Below are 20,725 nucleotides of genomic sequence, written 5' to 3' on the forward strand. Positions count from 1 at the left end.
GGCCGCAGGTCCCTCGGGAGCGCAGGGCCGGGGCAGCAGCCTGCTCCTTCGGGGGAGCGGGGGCGTCGTGCCGGCAGGTATCCCCCGGGCGAGAGGAGGGGGAGAGGGGGGAACCTCCCCCTCCGTCCGGGCGGCGGGCGGGGATGTGCCATTTCTCTTCCCGAAAAACGATGCGGGACGCCAGGGCCGGGCCCGGCAGGGAGCACCGCCCTCCGGAGCTGTGGCTTGTGCCGCTCCGGGTGGGTGTTCATCGCTCAGGTGAAGGGAGAGGAGACTTCGCACTTGCACTCGCTTGTCTTCTCTGTGGCTGTCCTAGGAAGATTTTTCATGATAGCGGCATTTCAAAAAGGTAATTTCGAAATTTCCAGAAAGCGCAAGTTCACCCTTACCCCGGCTCAGAGCCAGCTGCCTGATCAGCTGATGAGTTTGCAATAGCTTTACGCGAGGGTTACGAAGGAAGGTTTTGCAAGGCCTGTTCACCAAGTCAAGTTCTCGTAGACTGAAAAAATGCCTTAATTTAATGTTAATAGCCTGTAGCTTTTGACAAGGAGTGACAGTTAAGCAGGATGAAATAGAGGTAAATGGAACAAATCCCTCACCTTCCCATGTCTATGGATCTTGGGCTAAAAGTCAGGGACTTCTCACCTCTCCTCTTTTCTCCCTGTAGTGGATATAGACCAGAGAATGAGGGAAAGGGGCTAAGTTCTCAGGCTAGGATACTGTGCAGTATTTCGCAGCACGCACTTCAAGGCATGGCAATTATTTTTCAGTTCTGTCTAGGTCCTAGTATTTTAGACAGCTTTGCTATTTTTTCCGATTTTTTACATCTTGAACAGTTTATATCTTCCAAATGATGCAGCACTACTAACATACTCTGCATGAAGCAAGTACTGACTTACTGTGTTTTCAGTTTTCATTTCGCCTGCGTCCTTTGGACACACTAGGTGGTTTCCCAGACGTGTAATTGTGATGCAGTGTTTGCAATACACAGGTTTTGGGTATCTGTTTATGCACATCCTTCTCTCTATTTACCATGTCAGTAGTACTATTTATCATACTATTTCAACTTTGATACATAAGAAAGATTTTGTTTCCTAAAGAAAATAATATGTAATGGACACACACTGTAGGCGTGTACTACAAAGCCATTGTGCAAATACATACTTACGGTATTTCCCTCCCATGAGATTCTGAATGTCACTATACTAAAAAGTTCAAGATAAAAAAAAAAAAATAAAAAAAAAATTGCTCATCTTCTTGCCTTGTACTGGTTGATTTCACTTTTATTTGTAGTTCTAAGTGTATTCACTTAGGAAAATATTGTGATTATAAAGGGTAACAGTGCCAAGAGTATTGCCACGTGTTGTTACAATGTATATATTCTAAAGTATACTGTTTTGTATTGGCTAAAGGGCCGGTCAGTTTCGGCTTATGTCAGTGGGTTTTGCACCATGCTAAGACAGCACGGGGTCAGTTTCTGTGAGTTGAGTGGAAGCGGTATTGACATTTTCACCACAGTAAAGGAATACAGGGTGAATAACAGGAATAAGTGGTTAGTTACTTCTTTCTGCAGATCTTTAGGAATTTTGTAAGGGCAGTAAGGGCAGAAGAATGCTCCATTTGAGATGAGTTCTGTGGCTGTAGTACTGTGATGTTTTGACACACCAAACCAGAAGTTCCAAAAATACGAAGTTGTGACTTGGAGCTCCCAAGACAAAGAGGGGCTTCTGAGGGTAAAACTAGAGTAAATAATTACTGTTTCTGGAAACCCCTCTTTATTTTCATTAGTATATTAAAAGGCATTCTCTCAAATTCCATAAGTGACATCACAGCAGGCTTAAAGGTTTCATTGTTGAAGTTATGTGGCATAAACTGCAGCAGAAATACAAAGTAATTTCAGTGCAAATTAAAGCTTTAAAATATTGTTGAGATTGTGTTGACACTGTTAACTTGTAAAACTAAAATACGATGTGATGTCAATTGAAGTATTATATGTGGTGTTCTGATTTTTAGATTAACTATATAATTGACTTTAAAACAATATTGTAATGGTGTTTGGGAAAGCGATGTAACAATACCTGTTGACTTTCTATTTCCAACTAGAAATTGGGTCGTAGCCTCATATCTGGGAGACCTGCATTACACCCACTACTCTATATTTCTCAATCAGTGTAAGACTTGTTTCAGCAGATCATCACATATAAAATGTTATACATCATAGGATAAACATTATTGTTTTCATTGTTACTGATTTTTATTTTAAATCCCTTTGGTATCTCTAACTGTAAGCAGGATCTGTTCTTGTAATGTGTGCAAAGTGACCTGCAGGAAGAATCAATGGCAGATTTAAGGATAGTCAGTGGCTAAATGGTACACTCTGCTTAGTTTTTTATGCTTTCAGTATGCTGAAGATTGAGAAAATAAACATTTTCTTGTAAAACTACATCTGTCTGCTTATGCAACCATAGTGGCAGCTCAAACTTCAGTCACAGAGGAAGTGCAGCTCCCTCGTCAGTGAAGAGTATGCGATGGACTCCTCAAAGGTGCGGTCATTACAAGAAGAGAAGGGTGATGGAGACAATGCGTAGTGAAGCTGCTTGTGCTAGTGCTAATTTGTGTGTTCCTGTCTGGTGGTGTTGGTGCGATACAATGCTTAGAAGAAACATGAGCTTATCTGTATCTCAAAGCACTGGCATTTTCCACCCCAGTTTTCTGGAATTGCATTGCAGAGTTAAATCTGTGATAAATTCTAAAGCAGCAAGCAAGTAGATTTTCTGGATAAATTAACTTGATTATTTCTGTCTGAATAATCCTGGGATAAAGAAAGAACGCGGATCAGAAAGTCAGAATCTAGGTCCCAGAGCCTGAGCATGGGACTGGGGAAGAAGTAGGTTTGTGTTTTTGTCCTGTTCCTGCGGCTGGCTTGTCAGACCATGTCAGAAAGCTTTGCTTGCTGTTGCAGAGGGCTTTAGCAAAGCACAGCTCCTAACAGACTGTAATTTGAAATGTGCAGTTGACAGTAGAGAAGATGCATAGTATACTAATAAAAGGAACTGGTAGATTATGTGATAATCACCTTTTAATATGTTATTTATGCAATAAACTGTATTTGGGCCTAATTAAGGCTACACTGTTTCTAGCAATGCTGCTGCTACATTTGAAGGAGCAGGTGATGTAATCTTTAATTCGTCCTCTGTCTCGTTATGTCAGGTGATAAATGACCTGGTACAGCAAGCTGTGACTTTCACATTACTTGTTATCTAATGGACATAAGAATAAAAAAGTACTTTTCATATTCAAAGTTCTTCCTTATGATTGTAGACAGCTGCCTCTTGGTTTCTTCTTCGAATTTTTGACTTGTGGAAGATTATCAAAACCAGTGGGCTGAATCAAACACTTAGGGTATGACTGTGTGTTGGGCTTAAGGATGGATCTCAGTCTGGATATGTCAGCTAGCTGTGACCTATCTGAAAAAGAGCTGGGAAGAGATCTAACTGTGCGTCATATTCTTCCACCTCAGCTGTGCTGTGCTTCCCATATGAAGTGATGCACTATTCAGAGAGGACAGCTACTAATAGCTCCCACCAAACAGTGGTACCAGGACTGTGATGGTCACCATCTGTCCTGCCTCATAACTACAACTATACTTTGGCGTGTTTTGGCATGTCAGGGCCCTTCCTTGTTTTTTTTTAGATTTTTTTTTTCTCCCCTTCTTTTGGGTGATATTTACAGGTATTCTGCAAGTAGGATTGTTTTTATGGCAGGTTTTTAAATGACAGGCTCAGCAAAATGGAATTATTATCTTGCTCACAAAATTTGGGGAGGGTTGTATAGCAAGCTGCCGTATTTTTAGCAAGGTAGTAAAAAAGTAAATGGTGAGTGATTAAAATCAAATATTGAAAGTGGTTATGTATTGTAAAGATAACTGAACATTTGTCCAGGTCACAAATATAATTTCTTGTGAACCTGTAACATTTAATATCCATCATCAAGATTTACTGGATATGACCCACCTGAGGACAGGAAAATGCTAATCTTAAATACACTAATCTGTATCACTTAGATAAAATTATTTACATGATCATATGAAGTAATATAAAAACATTGCAATAGTCAGAACATGGACTCACACATTTAGCCGTTATATCTCTCATACAACTTTAGTATATTTTTACTCTTGGACTTAGACACAACACACCCTGTTACCTATTAAATATTCTGAAACATTTGGGGAAAAGACATTATTTTTCTTTTAACTCTTGATAGTCCCTGAATTTTATTTGTATATTTAGGATTGTATAAAGGACCTTGGTTTAGAAAATAAGTGATCAGATTCAGTAAACACAGTGCCTTTGTCCTTGTTTTTTTGGTGGATTTTCCAAGCTTTATATGAAAAGAGAATGGGTATTTGGTTTGCAATAGCTTTTTTAAACAGAACATTTTGTCTGAATTTTTTGTACTATCTACATTACAGGACTGAAGGAGTGTGGTAGTAACTTCTTCAATTGTTCTTACCAGTGAAAAATCATTTCTGGTCCTGATATTTTCTGAAACAAAATATTAGGTGTTTAGATTCTGGCTGAGATCCTGTTTTGCCTGCTGCCACCCTGGTAATACAATGGTACACTTGCTCAGATCTATTAATAATGAGGGCTACAACAGTTGAGCACCGTGGGAACCAACACCCTTTGCAATCATCTGTGTAGTCTCCTACCAGCCTTGGCCAACCCCTCCTTGTTAACATGAGCCACACACTAGCTGAGCTGTTCCTGGACATATGAATTCTTTTGAAAATTATTACCTCTTGTTTTAGATGACTGCTGACACAATTTTGCATTAAGAGATCTGCATGAGGGTACTTGTATCCAGCTATTGCAATATGGGGACCCTACCCAGCTTGACTGAATCAAGGGGCAGAAAATGCTAGGAGCTTTTCTAGACATTTGGAGGGAGGGAGGGAGTGCTTGGGAGTACGATACTTGTGAGTCACCAGGGATTTTAGTTCCGTGTTGTGCTACTGCTGGTGATGGCATGTCATAAGTATAATGTCAGGATAAACTGGTGCTTTTGTGAAGATAAATGATACTTCATTTCAGCACTAGCAGTTTAACAAAGCCACCTCACGCAAGAGTCATTTTGTCGTTTATTGGCTGTTTTCACTGAGCTTCCTCTTTTCTCCTCTTGCTTGTGGGACATAGGCAATTTTATGATGCCAGTCCTCTTCCTAGCGACTTGCTTTGCATGAAGCCAGTGAAGCTATCTGTGTGGAAGTAATGCAGAGACAAATGCTCAATAAAGAAGGAGGAAGGGAAAGAGTGGGAGATTTTGATGGATTCTGCTTGCACACAGTAACATTGTGGTGCTTTTCTGTACCTTTCTCAACACATGCTGTCTTGGATTTTCTGGGGCCACATGCAGCCCGGGTGCATCCTAGGTGCTGAATCCATGCTAATAAATTAAACATGTACTGGACCATTTCTTAGCAATGAGGCCAGTTAGCAGGGGATGACTGTTAATCATCCAAAACAGAGAATCTGCATCAGAAATGCCTGTTCAGAATAGTTACTGGGTCCAATTCCTGAAGTTTACGGATTGTTTAGAAAAGTGGTATTTCTCATAAACCAAAAGGGATTATTCTCCCAAGGGATTAGACTTCTAACAGAACTATCTTCTGGCAGCAGATTTGAGTGCCAGGGCCTGGGAGGATTCCCTGACACCTCTTAATTTATTAGCACAGGTAGTATAAGGTATTCAGTTGTCTGCTATGTTCAGGATCAGGCTATGTTAAGTTTTTTAGGCTGGGGTATTTCCTCAAATGCTTCAGCTTCTTCCTTCCCCCTACTTCTAAGTTTTAACTTTTATTTTGATTTTCAGTCTAAAATGCTGATGTTCTTGGTGTTTCCTCCAGAATTATTTCAGCTGAGAGCAAGCTGAAAAAATTACTTTCAGCAGTGCATTTGAGCAAAATTTATTTTTCTCCCTTTATCTTTTTAAATTTAAACTGTTATACAACTATGGCAGATTTGATGCAAAGCACCACCTAGAGTGTCAAAAATCTCTCAGGTCTGTAATTACAGTTCCCAGAAGTACATAATCTGCTGGAAATCTGCCCTGTTGCTTGAATCACTACAATTCTCTCCAAATAGCTGTCAAGCTTTCAGTCATGACAGTCATGCAAGATAACGTTCATTGCTTTACTACAAGACTACAAGGAGAGGTCTAAGTAATCAAATAGATGCATAGAACCAGGTGGTCAGGTGGGGGCTGAAAATGTCAAACATTTGTGTTTTGTTTTGGTTTTTTTTTTGCTGGCACTTCAATAAGGGTAAAAAGTTGGCGTGTTTATTTGATAACACCTAAGTGTCTTGGAATCAAATTAAGATGCAGCCTAAATGAGAAGCTACAACTTGTAGGAACTGAGCATACTTAGTACGCTACAAGACTGAATTCTCCATAGAAGCAATAGCCCTAGTTTCCAGCTCTGGGTTTGAAATCCTTCAGGCTTGAACAAAGTCAAGTCTTGCCCAAATTCTGTGACTCTGAACCATCTCCAACAGATACACTTTCATTTAATGAAAGGTAATTTTTCTTGTATAAAACTAATGGTTATGGTAATACTTTTTTTTTTATTCCAAAGAGAGAAATAAATCCTCCCTAGTGCTTGTGGACTACAACATTCAACCCCATTCACTGATGTTCCGAACCTTAGTCATTTTGTTAGTAAGTGCAACTCATTTGGGAGCAGGTAATTCCTGATGAGTGTTTTGTTGAAGGTCTATGGCTTTTAGCAACAGTACTTATGTCTTGAGGAATTTATAGTAAGCCAAAATCAAACAACCCTCTTAACCATTTCCTCAGTTTTAGAGCATAAACACATTGCCTTCTCTTCCTGTTTATATACGTAGTTAGCATGTGTCATCTGGGAATAACGTAAGGCATATTTTTAGCACAAATGTAACAGTTTAGGAGAGGGTAAATTCTGGAAAAAATCTTTAAAAAATAACCCAACAATGAAGGTGGAATATTTTAATGAAAAATATATATATAAAGCAGGTATTAAATGAGGACCCTGTATACCAGCCTGCATGCACAAGGTACCAAACACCAGTCGTACAGGTTCAGATTGTCTGAATGCCTATAGGACCATTTCCCAAGTCTCCAGGCAGGAACACATGGGCCTTTTCTGTGGGGTCTTCCATCATTGACACTTGGTCAATATATGAAATGCCTCTAAAGATTTACAGGCCTGGAGTTACCACAGCTAACCATCAAACAGGGGAAAATAGCACAGACAGGCTGAGATGGTAGTTGGGATGGTGCAGAAAGACGTTTTTTGGGTTTGGGAATGCATTTGAAGTGACCTGCAGAATGAAGTGTCTGTATTGGAATGCCCTAATGTACTTTTAAACTAGAAAGAAGAGTCCCTCCTTGTTAATAAAAGGCTTGTGCACCTTATTCCTTTTCCAATGCAAAGAGCTTGGACTGAAAAAGACAAAATCCCACAAAAAATTTAGATTGCTTCTTAAAACTGTTTGACTTTTCAGGTAATAGTCATCCAGTAGAACTGCATACTAGTTTTCTACTGTATTCTTTAAATAATGTTTACTGTATGTTTCACATGTCACCTTGTGGTCTTCAATTAAAAAGAGAAATTTTGTTTGATTTGGTAAACAGCAAATATGTTTCTGTGTAAATATTTCCAATAAGTAAATCTCTAGTATAGATTCATATCTCAGAAGATTTATCAAAACCAAATTTTCAAAACTTTTGTAAAGAATAGGTTTAAAGAGCATCAAATACAAATTAGTTTAGAACATGACCTTCAAACTGAGAGTATTTATATTGTAGTAATTGTGCTGTATATATTCAAAATAAAGATAAAATATCGGAAGAAATATGCAGGATGTGAATCCTTTTTGTTACCAGAACCTGCAGGATGATGGACTGTTTGCCTGTTACTGTTTCTTCCATCTCACTTGTGGGGTCCTCTGCAAAAAGGCAGTACCCAGGACTGTCCTCTGCCCAAGCTGGCTCCGAAGGGCTCTGAAACTGATTCTGCAGTTTTCTGTCACCTGGGCTCGAAACAGTGGCATGGTGTCCTTGTGCTCCCTTTTTACTTCTGCTTGAGTACTTTCTGCCGTCTCACTCGTGGCTTTCAGTTTGTGCTGTGCATCTTCTCATTGGGTTTGAAGAGAGCTGAAGGATTGGATGACAGAATTTCTCTTCTCTGCCACTTGCAGTAGTTGCCCCTTCAGGTCAGCATTTTCATCTTGCAACCTTTCTGCCCAGCACATCTGCTTGTGGAGGGGAGAATTTTCTTCAGCCAGCCTGGTGTTTTCATCTGTTATCTCTGTGAGCTGCTTGGTAAGTCCTCACACCTTTGGCTGAGGGTGCTCACAGAACAGAGTCCTCTGTCTACTGCCAGTTGGGTGTGAAGGTCCTCAGCTGCCTTCTGTGAGGAGACCTCACTGCGCTAGTTCTGTGCCAGCAAAGCTCCAGCAGGCTCTCTCCTCTCCTCAGTCCTCTGTTGAGGAAACTATTTCATGCCTAGTTCCTCAGCAGAGCTTTGGATAGGCAGTAGCACTGGAGTATTCATCAGGTGCTTGATGGTGTCCTGCAAACCTGCGTCTTTCTCTCAGCTGCTCAGTGAGGGCAGCTAGCTTGGCATTTTTCTGCTGGAGCCTCTCTGCCTCCTTGCACACTTCTGGAGACCTTGTCTTTCTCAGGAGGCAGCTCTCCGTCTCAAGGGCACTGAGCTGGTTCTCCAGGTCTTCCGGGGCATGCTGCAGGTGGCCACTCTGCTCCAGCAGCCAGCTGCAGGCGCTACCAGGAAGCACCAAGTCTTCCCCCGCAGGCTCTGGCACCTGGAGCAGAGCACCCACCACAGTGTGGCATGTCATCTTGCTGCCCAGCGCTGTGGCTTTTGGTGGGGGGGTCTCTCTTGTAGTGCCAACCAGGAAGACTGAGCCTTGACCTGGTGGCTGGCTGCTGCCAGGGCCTGGGGCCCATTTCTCTGAGGGGAGCTCCTGCTTTCGCTTAGCTTTTATTGCTGAGCACAACACCATTTGGTATGACATATCTTTTTGGTCAGCTTGGGTCAGCTGTTCTGGCTATGTCCCCTCCCAACATCTTGCCCAGCCCCAGCCTACTGGCCTTTGGGTGTGGTGGGTTTGGAGAGGTGGCCTTGACGCTCAGCAGTAGCTAAAATGGTGGTTTGTTATCAATATCTTTCTAGCTAAAAAATACAAAGCAAGTACTATGAGGACTTCTATGAAAAAGTTGACTGCATTCCAGCCATACTTACTACAATCTCCATTTTTATTCCATACCATTGGTGTCATCCTCAGGTCCACATAATTAAATACATTTTTATATCTTCTAACCATTGTTTTGTATCTAATTCTCATTACTGAAATCCCTTCTTAGCAATACAGCTTATACTAGTGATACTGAAAAACCAGCACAAAGGAAACCCTCTAGACTTTTCCAAGTTTAGAAGGCAGGCATTCTTCATTGCAGTGCTGGGTGCATGGAGATTAGTATCTCAGATCATACACACCTATCTGACCAGCGTCCTCACTTTACAACAAAACACACATTCATCATATTTCACCAAAATCTAATACATATTATAGCTACTTCCCAAAAATGATTTACATATGCATAAGACACTTGCACATGCACACTTAGCTCCTGGGGTTTTATCCTGGAGTTTGTTGAGACTCCTGGTGGCTGACATGTTGGTGAACTTCAACTGAACTTTCTTGGGGAACATGTGCACTACTTGTTCTTATATAACTTCATTTGTTCCTTGTGCTATATGGTTTGACCATAATGCTCTGTTATCCCACTTCTGTTGCCTATTATTATATCCCAGGTGTCTCAGAAAGCTTGCTACATCTCAGTGAGCTTATTTAATAGGTTGAGTTAATCATTGCTTTAGTTGCAGCCTCTGTTATTGATTCTTTATATCTTAATTATATCACTATGTACTGAAGATACAGATTTATACATTCTCATTAACTGTCCCGTAACAGATAGATATTATTCTCCTATTCCATGGGCTTCCTCCACTCCTTCAAATGTTTGTAAGAACAGGCTATGATTTGGCCCTCATCTGTCAAGGTGAATTCTCAGGACAGTAGCAGCAGCATGTTCAATTGTTGGACCCCAACAGTGGCTTGGTTTGGGTCATTGTTGCACTCACCCAGGTCCTTTTGAATCTCACCCTTTGTTGGTTGAGATCATTCCTGCTACATGACTCCCTACAACATACAATTCGCACCATGGATTATTTTTTCTCCAAGGAAGCACAAAGATGATGGTGTCCCCATCCTTCTGCATTACCTACTAAGCACATCCAGGTCCTTGAGCAAAGATAATCCCACAAATGGGTTTGCCTTTCCCAGGGGAGGAGTAAACCACACTGCCTTCCTCAGCCACTTCTCTGTGTGCACTATGGGGACCTTATCTCCTCCCCCAGCATGTTGGGAGTTTGTTTGCAGGATCAGGATGGTTAGCAGATCCTCTGGTGTTAACCAGCCATGTCGCTTTTGCTAAATCTATATCCCGGTGTTTCCATGACCCAATGTCCAACTTTCTCAACATAGTTTTAGCAGTCCATTGTATCTCTCATTGTTTCCAGATGCTTGTGGGTGATAGAGGATGTGATACACCCACTCAATGCTGTGTTTCTTGGCCCAGAAGTTTACAAGGTTATTTTGGAAATTACTTCCATTTGTCCATTTCTCCATGGTGGAGCACATACCCAGTCTGCAGCCCATGGAGGACCGCACACTGCAGCATGTAGATGCATTCAAGGGAGGCTGTGGCTCCATGGGAGCCTATGCTGGAGGAGGCTCCTGACAGGACCTGTGGGCCCTGTGGAGAGGGACCCAGGCTGGAGCAGCTTTTTCTGGCAGGACTTATGGCCCTGTGCGGAACCCACACTGGAGCAGTCTGTTCCTGAAAGACTGCACTCTATGGAAGGGACCCACGCTGGAGCAGTTTATGAAGAACTGCAGCCTGTGGGAAGGACTCACGTTGGAGAAGTTGTGGAGGACTGTCTCCTGTGGAGGGGACAGTATGAGGTGGAAGGAGTGGCACAAAGAATGTGTAATGAACTGCAACCCCCCTTCCCCATCCGCCTGTGTAGGTTGGGGGGAGGAGATAAAGAAGCCAGGGGTGAAGTTAAGCCTGGGAAGAAGGAGGTGGCACAGAAAAGGTGGTTTAAGATTTCCTTTTATTTCTCATTATCGTAGTCTCATTTGATTGGTAATAAATGAAATTCATTTTCCCCAAGTAAAGTCTGTTTCGCTCCTGACAGTATGTGCTAAGTTATCTCCCTTTTCTTTATCTTGACCCAAGGTCAAGAAAAACATCTTTCATCATGTTTTTTCTCACCTTTCCAGTTGAGGAGAGGGAGTCACAGATTGGCATTTGGCATTCGGCCAAGGTCAATCCACCACAAAAGGCAAGCTTGTACATCCTTTGGGAGCTTCAGAGCCATCTTCCCTCTTTCCTGTGCTAGTTACCTCTGTCAGTCCCCTGGGATGCTCCAGGACACTGTTGCAGGTCCATGCAAGAATCATCCCAGTTGCAGGACATCTGATAGCTTGGCTTGTTGTGTACGTACCAAAGCCCACCAGTGTTTTTTACCTGCTTAAGCTCCCTTGCAACTATCCATTAGTGTAGTGGTCTTAATTAGTATTCTCACAGGAATGCTACAGAAATTGTTTCTTTCCAATATAGCACATCTGTGAATAATGACTTGGGGACATCATAATAAGAAAACAACAAATGAACCAGGACATTTTGTGCACACCGTGTGCCTTTTGAGAAAGAAGTTGCTTTATCCACATGGGCTGTTATTACAACTATATAAAAAGAAATTCCTTTCCTGCATTGTTCTTCAAATTCCTCTAAAGTCTCACACCACATGCAGAAGTTGCTGCACATTTTACAGACAAAATACCACTCCTTCCTTGAAATCTGAAGATCAAAGTCTTTGCATTGGACTCAGCATGTTCATTCAACATAGCTCTAGATACTGAGGAGAGCCTTCTGTTAAAGTCATGGCCTGCAGATGCAGGGCATGATATGGTTGTATGTTTGAACAGAGAGTATATAATTATCTGAGATGTGCTCTGGATGAAAGCTACACATGTGCACCCAAACCTGTGAAAAGCTCCAGTGGTTTCTGCCAGGTTGTCACTGCCAGGAGATGTCTGCCTTCACAGATAAGGCTACACCCTTAACATGTAAGCAGCAAAGGCAGTAAGGAGGAGTGCTTTTAAATGTAGAAATAAAACAATTAAAAAGAAGTAACAGAGAATTGAAAAATATGAAGAACTTTAGTAGAATTTCTGTCATACTGTGGCCATGGGCATTGGAAAGGGGTTGAAGAAAGAAGCAACAGATCAGGAACATAATGTGGATTCAATAAGCACCAAAAAAGACAACATGAGCATTCATTTTATCCCTGATCTTTGTCCTGCTGATGTCTGGTGAAGCCCTCTTAGCCATGCAAAATGCCAAGCATATGGCTCCAGCCAGCTGAATGCTTATGTGCATGATTAATTATGCAGCTAGTCTCAGTGACTTCATCAGCTGCACCAAGGTTGGCTTCTGAGGCATGGGAGCACTCACCACTATGCTGGTTCTCAGATTACCCGAGCAAGGGGACTGGTCGGGGGGTGTGCTCTGGCACCCATCTAGCCTCCAGACACAAATGGTTTTGCACAGGTCTAAAGTATTCGAAGAGCAAGGGCATGTGGGCGTGAGTGGGTCTCCCGTCAGCTTAGGGGCTGAACAGGGCCAAAGCAAGCACCAGGACCAAGTGGTGAGGGAGCACTTCTGGAGACAGAAATTAGCCACAGAATTTGGTGCTGGTCACACGCCTGACGTTATGCACGTGTGTGAGTGCTTGTATGGTTTGGGCCATATTCTTCAGGCTTTTGATGCCAACCTTTTAAGGGTGCAGCCCATCCTGTGGCAGATGCTCTGCCTTCGTATTCTGCTTGCGCTTTTGTCAGTATATTATGGGCTCTGCTACATTGTACACAGGATTATGTTTAGAACGCTTGACTATGAATTTAAACTGCACATCGACAATGTATAACGAATTCACCTTTGTAGTTGCTGTACGAACAGTACTAGTTGATTTAGCGCTGCACACTATTTGAAGTCAACACATTGGCATTACCATTATAACAGGGGTTTCATGGCAGAAGACAGCAGCAGTTAGTGGTGATGGCCACTCGATGTCACTATAGTCATTCAAATTCATGCTTGAAAAATCCTTGTTAGCTGTGTTTTGATACTGGTGAGAACGTGAATGTGACATTTCAGATAAGCAGTATGACACATCTTTTCAAACAACTGTATAAATAATCGGCTTTATTAAAACACTCTCGGGGATAGATTTTTCTTCTGCATGTTCTCCAAGTACTCACAGAATATAAAGATAATAAAATGTTGTGATCTGCATTTCTTATTTTTCATAGAATCCCTTTAAAATATGAGCTAGCTAATTTAAGGTGCCATCTGCATTACAGATATATGGGCAGAAGTTTTTATATATCAGTATATTTTTAGGGATTATCTCTCATACACAAGCACATTTCAAGGCATCTTTCAGTATTTTACTTTTCACAGAGCTGTTTATTTGATGCAGTTTGAGGTTTTCATGTACGTCTTACAGTGACAGAGGAGAGCACCTATCAGTTTGGTAGAGCAGCTGGACAAAGTTACTGTTAGCTTAGGTAATTTAGCCAAAAATTGTTATTAAAAATTGTACTTGTGCTTAGAAGATGTGGAAAGTATTTAAAATAATTGCTCAGATATTATTTCTTTTGTGGTGTATTATCCAATTTGCATTTGTTTATGAAAGGAAAATCAAAGTAAATGCTGATGGATGCAGCTTTTGCATTACTTGGGTCATATGCCATATTTCTTAATGTCAGGCCAACACAGACAGCTTAAGGGGGCCAGAAAGAGATTAAAGAGAAGTCTTCTTCAGTGTACTTATGTAGGTGAAACCCTGCAAACCTGGGGAGCAAGTGTCTGAAAGGCAGGGTCATTTAGGTATGATTGCCTAAACCCCTGAAAATGCATGGGTTACGAAGGGTGAAGAGATTTCAGACATATATACATTTTTCTGAGTCAGGTATTTATTTTATGGCCTCTTCAGAAAATGCATGAAATCTTGAGGACTAGTTGCTTGTCAGCACAGTTTGTTCTCTGCCAGCATAACTTGAGCTCCTAGGAACCTTGTTTAGCTTTGGAAAAAATGGGTCTGTATTTCTCTTCCCCTTAGTGCCAAGGCTTATATGAGAAAGTTTGTGCTGCCTTTGCCAAAGAAGACATATCCTGAAGAGTGGGATTTTTTTTCTGGATTTTCCATTTTACTTGATCACTGGCAGAACAGCTTGGAAGCCACAGAGGCTTGCAAAACAGGAACAGTGATCGAGGGAAAGGTGTTAAGTACTGTGGTGGTTTGATGAAACACATCTCTTCAAGGACAAGACTTCCTGAAGAGCTACATGGTAAAAATCTGTTCTCTGGCTCTCCAGGTGCCTGGAAAAGATGAATGCTTTAAGTTCAGAAGTCAAATGAGGACCCTTTGAAATTCAGGCAGAGCTGAGTCTTACGGCAAAGTACGAATGTTAGTGGCTGTATTCTGTAGCTCTGCTGTCGCAGCACAATCTAAACTAGCCAGCTGCAACAAGGCTTCTGGTATGTGCTGCTAAAAGCCTTGTTGCAGCCAGCTAGTTCGGATAGTGCTGCAACACTGCCTCCATTATTCTTGTACTACCTTCTCCTGTACACCTTGCATAGCCACCATACTTGTCTTGCAGCAATCTTCACATAAGCAAGCATGCAGCTGGTAGGACCCTTTCTGCTCCAACCCATTTACTCAGAATGAACAAAGCAGGCTGAGGATCTTGTCCAAGGGCTGTCACATGGGTGGACTGTGATAAGGCAGTCCTGAAAAGCTGAATTATTGTGGCTTTTCTGGTATAAAACTAATTTAGAGTACGGTTTGTAGATATCTTCAGGAGACATCTGCGTCTGAAGGCTCATACATCATGTAGGTGGCAGATCCAGTTCTGGAGCAGTGATTTCTTGCAATTTGTTTCCAACAAATGAGCCACTTCTTTTTCATCGCTCGCTCCTCGCTCTCTGGCTGGTGAGTCACAGCTCATCCCTGATGTCTCGTATGGGGAGATCTTGCTTGTATTTGGAAAGCTGGGCTTCTCTTCCCTAGTCATATACCACATACAGAGGTTTCATTAATCACTGCCCTTCTATGAAATGAAAAAGAAAGTCACCATGAACCAGCAAGACCTGACAATTCTTATTAATATACATTTGTCTCAGGATACTTTGCGACAGCTCTACCATTAATGCACTTTGCCAACAGAAAAGTGCTGGGCAAGCTTATACTGCAACAGTGTCTTAGTGTTACACACTATTCCACATCTGTCAGGCAGAAGAACATAACTAAGCTACTGACACAATGCTCAGGCAAGCAACTTTTTACAAGTGAAGCACTGATGATGATTTAGTATGGAGTTATATTCCTTGCTTTGAAACTCTGTCTTTGTGTATAAAAATCACATTTAAATTATGTCATGCTTCCAGGTGAACATCAGAATACACTTGTGGAAGCCAATTTTTAAATGAGATCTCAATTTTTTTATTTATCCTGCATGCCAATAAAGCAGCAGAATTCCCTGAATATTTTGAGTAAGTGCTACTGTGAGTTAAATGCTGAATCTACCATTTTGGAAACCATGACTCTGGCCTGATTTTAAAGACATTTTTAATAGAAATAGATGAAAGTTTACTTTTGTTGATAAAAAACAACAAATTTGTTGATAGTTTTATGAGGTACCAGATTTTCCAAGGGACTAAAAAGGGTTTGATCATGTAAATCAGTTAGATTCCCCTTCTCTGCAAAGGAAATGTCTCTGTTCATAGCAGACTTTCTTCCAGTGATGTTATAGCATCAAAAACGTTAATGCACTGGAAGTAGGCCCTCAAAAGTAATACTCTAAGAAATGGTTCTTTTGGGAATCACATATATGCTAATCATATAATGAATTCAGGAGTATTTTTAGGAGTTGCTATCACATGAGCAGTTATTGCCATGACAGCATGTTCTTAAATATTTTAAAATTGTGTAGATTATAAAAATATTAATGATTTCTTACTATCTCTTCAGCAACCAAACTGTCTCAGGAGGGTCAATTGAATTTGTACAGAGGCTAAGCTGGTAAATAACTTATACCTAGAATCCGGACACATAAATTCTTCAGTTCAGACTGGGGCCTGCAAGCAATCAGCTTAATTTTTCTGTTTACATGCAAAAAGGATTTTAAAATGAAATGGATATACATATATAAAATAATATTTTGGCAAACCATATAATGCAATACAAAATACCTGTAGGCAGAAAGTGTTCATGTCATAAAATTAAAGAACTTGAAGACTGGGAAAGACTTTTTCTTTTTTTTTCTTCAGTAATATGAAGGAAGGTGTTACTGAAAAGGACATAATGGCACTTCTGTATTTCCAGTTTCAGTCTCACTGCTACCTGCAGCAGTGGAGGAAAAGGCTGATGTGTTGGGGCACAGCTCTGTGCTGATGCAGTTACAGAGCTGAGCAAATATAAATGCATCCACGAGTCCACTGCAGCATGCTCCCCTTTCTGGCACAGCCACACTGCAAGCCTGCGAGCTCATGCGTATGCATTAGCAAAGCAGCTGAGCAAGCAGTCAGTAACCCTGTGACGAACATGTCAGAAGAAGAAGAACAGGACATGTTTCTAGCTTGGCAGGATTTGGCTGCTGCGGCAAGTGGCAGGGCTGGGAGCTGCTTACCTTGCACTGGACAAGACTCAGCCTGTCAGCTGTCCCCACTGCAGTGACGCTCCCAATTAGGTGGTATTTCACTGCGGCTATCTCACGCTGGAGTGAGTTCCTGCCAGTCAGCAAAGCTGCATAACCCAAAGTGACACTTTTGATGGAGCACCACACAGACTCGGAGTGCAGGTACACCCGAAAGGGAGAAGGGCGGTAAGGGATGTTTTGTGACAGCCATAAGCTCCATTATAAAGTAAACTTTATAGGTAACAGGATTTATAAATACAGATTCACAGATAGATTAATTCCTTTGCTAACAATTTATACTTCACAGTTATTGCTATTTAATGACATTGAAGTTAAATATATCCTGCTAGAAAAATTACGCGTGATTGATAGGTATATCTAGCTTTACAGGTAATCTCTTTTATTAAAATAAAACTTAGTAATTATACCTTGAAATTGTTAGTCATAAAGTTTATTTATAAAGGAAAAAAATAATGCAAACAAGCAAACATACAGACACAAACCTGCATGCTGCTTTCTCAGAGAATGCTGCAATAACTAGATGTAAACTAAAAATTCTTATAGATAACTTTTTAATCAACATTGAAATATATAGACTTCCATAAAAAGACTAGAAAGAGAGCTTTTTCTGGGTTCCCTTGATCACTGAATAACACCAAGGAGAGCCTCAGACAGAGGCATCTCCTGGCCTGCAAGTGAACCTGACAGTACTGACCATGCCCCACCAGGAGGGTCCGTGGCAGGATCCCATGCTAACAGGGATTATAAAACTAATTATATCATCCTTTTGAGAAAACCTGGTCTATTAAAACAGAAACTACTTCCTGCTACCATTTCAGATTTTGTTTTATTTTTGTTGCATCTCAGAAAACATTGCCTTCCACATTGATTTCAAATACTAACATCTTCTGTACTTTAAATGTTGGGACAATACATAGTCTCTCAATCTTTTTTATTTATCACAAATGCCTTCTTCTTGGGCTTTATAGTTTTTTTGCACAATAACTCCCATCTCCATGTTTTAATAACAGTCCTGTGGATCTTCTTCTTACCTCTTCAAGTATTAGAATTTATTATAAAGTTTTAGTACTGCACAGTAAATTCTTCTGATTTATATTTGTATCACATTTCAGCCACAGTTTTTAGTTGTCTCTCTGAACCATACACACCTAGGAGAGTTGATCACATATGCTTTCATCATTTAGTGTCCCTTTTAAAATGTTTGTTCTTTTGTTTAAATCCAGCAGTTTGTTCTTATTTTGTAAAAGTGGTTTTCTTATTTATAGATACAATATCAAACTTCAGTTCAAATGGCTTGTATCCAAAGCCCTTTTTCCAGATGGAGTTTTTTTGTCAGATGTATCATGGGATCACTAAAATTGCAACTGCAATTAGCAAAAAGCTAATGTTTATACCCCCCTCACTTCCTCTGTCTGTCCTGGAGAAGCAGTGGCTTGCTTTATAGCACTGTATTTAAATGAAGCATAAACCCTAAGGCACACTCTGAAGGAGGGAGAGGATCACTTATTAATGTGGTATCATATTTTTATCAAGGTGTCCAGTTGTTCCGAAAGAAAATGTGGTCATATTGTCCTATGTGCATGCAAATGTAGGAAAAGAGGATTTGTGCTCTGAAAAGTACAGTTCCTGTAGCAATTCGTTTACAAATCTATATGGCCTCTGTGCACTTTTCTCATGTGTATTTTCCATAGTTGATTCTAGGGGAAAATGCAATCTAAACTATCACTTTTTCAAATAAACCTCCCCCCCCCCCACCCCCCCCCCCCGCCGCGAAACAACAAGAAAAAAAGAAACATGTCTTACCATAACCTCAGTTGTCTTACCATAACCTCAGTTTAGGCACACATATATGAATTCAGTAATAAAGTTAAAAAAGGGAACAGTTAATGTAAACTATTATCAAAAAAAGTAAGACATACAAGCAAAGAAAGTTAAACTAACAAAAGTTGGGTCCACTGGGGCCTTTTGCTTTGCTATTATGTATTTTTCCACAATATATCACAGTGGAAAAAATGCAGTATGTATTCAGAGCAGAGGCATAAGGAATAAAGGCTATGCCATGCTTTTTCTGAAAATTATATAATTTCTGCCTGACTGGTAGTCGTGCTGTGAAGATTAATTAAAGTTTATGAAGCACATCAAGATCTTTGGAGAAAAGGCATGGTGCTATGACTAAAATACAAATGCTTTTGTCTTGACATGCCATCTTTGGTTTGGCTTGCATTAATTCTGTATGTGAATTTATCCACAAGGAAATACAAAGGGGCTTGTGATTTTTTTGTTTTATTACCATTCATGTGAGAGAATATTTGTAGTGATATGGAAGGTATTGGTCATCTGATATGCCACAGTAAACTTTTCTTTGAGTTTAAGATAAGAATATACTCCATAATTTATTTCATTCTGTTTTCTTATCCCCTTCAAAGTGTGTGATTGAAGTAGTCACTATCATTATTCAACAAAAGTTCATATTAGGCTGCAGCAAGTTCTCAGATGTAATTTTTCAGCTCATTTTAAATATTCTCATTTTCTTTTCTGGATATATTTTCAAAGGCTTGTGCAGCAGGAAATTTGCAAGAATTACACAAGACCCTGACTGAAGCCATGTTTGTCTATGTTTTTATAAACAAATTATACAACAGAGAGTGTAAGCAGGGAGTCCCATGTACATTTGTCTGGCTGTGCAAACTCAGCACATAGCAAAAAGTTTGATGTGGTCAAGAATCATGGAGCTGAGCACTAATTTTATATGACTCACCCCTATGCAAACTTGTAAATGCTTAGCCTTGGAAATCACTCTGTTAGGTTAATCCCATGTTTCATTATTGTTTCTAGGGACAAAATCTATTGTGATTTTAGTTTTTAAGTATTGACAGATTGTATTGCACAGTATCTGGCTGCTTAAGGCAACCTGTACAGGGTTGAAATCACTGCAATTTGGTGTTACATGCATCTCTAATTATAGATAAACCTTTTCTATATAGAGGCTAAATCAATGGTAAAGATAAAATCTCTGAATGCATAACTTTGGTGGAGACAAAATTTATAAAAATCAGTAAAATAAGGTTGAATTTTCAGTAATCTCTTGACTTTTTAGCTGATGACTTCATGGTATTATAATCCCTGACTGTGATGATACAACCTACAAACAAATTTCTCTTGGTGGCTTGTTGATTCAGGAAGCAACTATGTTACTGAAAATCTTTGTACTAAAAAAGTTCTGTAAATTTTAGGAAAATCAACTATCATTGTAGTCTTCTTACTTGTAGTTGCCTTTCTTATTTAAATATCATAATTTTAATGTTTCTTTTGTCTTGATGACAGTTTTACTGTTTTATTCATGTTTATAGCTATGTTGTAGTAAGTCAGCCTTCATGAATCACAAATCTAGAACCTATCACTGGTTCTTGTTTATGTATTATTTGTTTTAGTTGTGTATTTTTCTATATATTCTAAATTAATATTTACTCTTAGTTGCATTTTAAATATAATTTTTAATATAGATGATAAACGTAGTCATTTTAGGGTACATAGTTTGCAAAAAACCTAAATGAGAAAGTGGTGCCTCCCACATAGTGTCTGTTCCATGGGTTTATAAATTCTGCTTGCCCTGTTGTGAGTGTGACTCAAAAGCATGTCTGGGTTGCTGAACAGAGGGTGTTGGATCCCAAGGCATACTGTTGGAAGTTGTCACCATGGGGGTATACAGGACAGATGATTCTACAGAACTTCAGAATCGTTCTTGTCATTGGTAATTTTGCCTTTGAAGGTCTGGTTAATCATGCGTGGTTCCCATATTTCTTGGGAAT

At 40.2% G+C, this 20,725-nt stretch overlaps 1 long non-coding RNA gene across 8 annotated transcripts in view; it reads left to right on the plus strand.

The window, feature by feature from the left end:
* Positions 1-68: 68 nt before the first annotated feature.
* The window catches only part of LOC308061608, a 40,762-nt gene continuing 20,105 nt past the window's right edge, over positions 69-20,725 (plus strand). For all 8 annotated transcript variants that reach the window (XR_013927288.1, XR_013927289.1, XR_013927290.1 and 5 more), the window contains exon 1: positions 69-349. This is a non-coding gene — a long non-coding RNA (uncharacterized lncRNA). The remainder of the gene's footprint in view (positions 350-20,725) is intronic.

The sequence above is a fragment of the Falco punctatus genome (genome assembly GCF_963210335.1).
Source record: "Falco punctatus genome assembly, chromosome: 3".
Lineage (NCBI taxonomy): Eukaryota > Metazoa > Chordata > Aves > Falconiformes > Falconidae > Falco > Falco punctatus.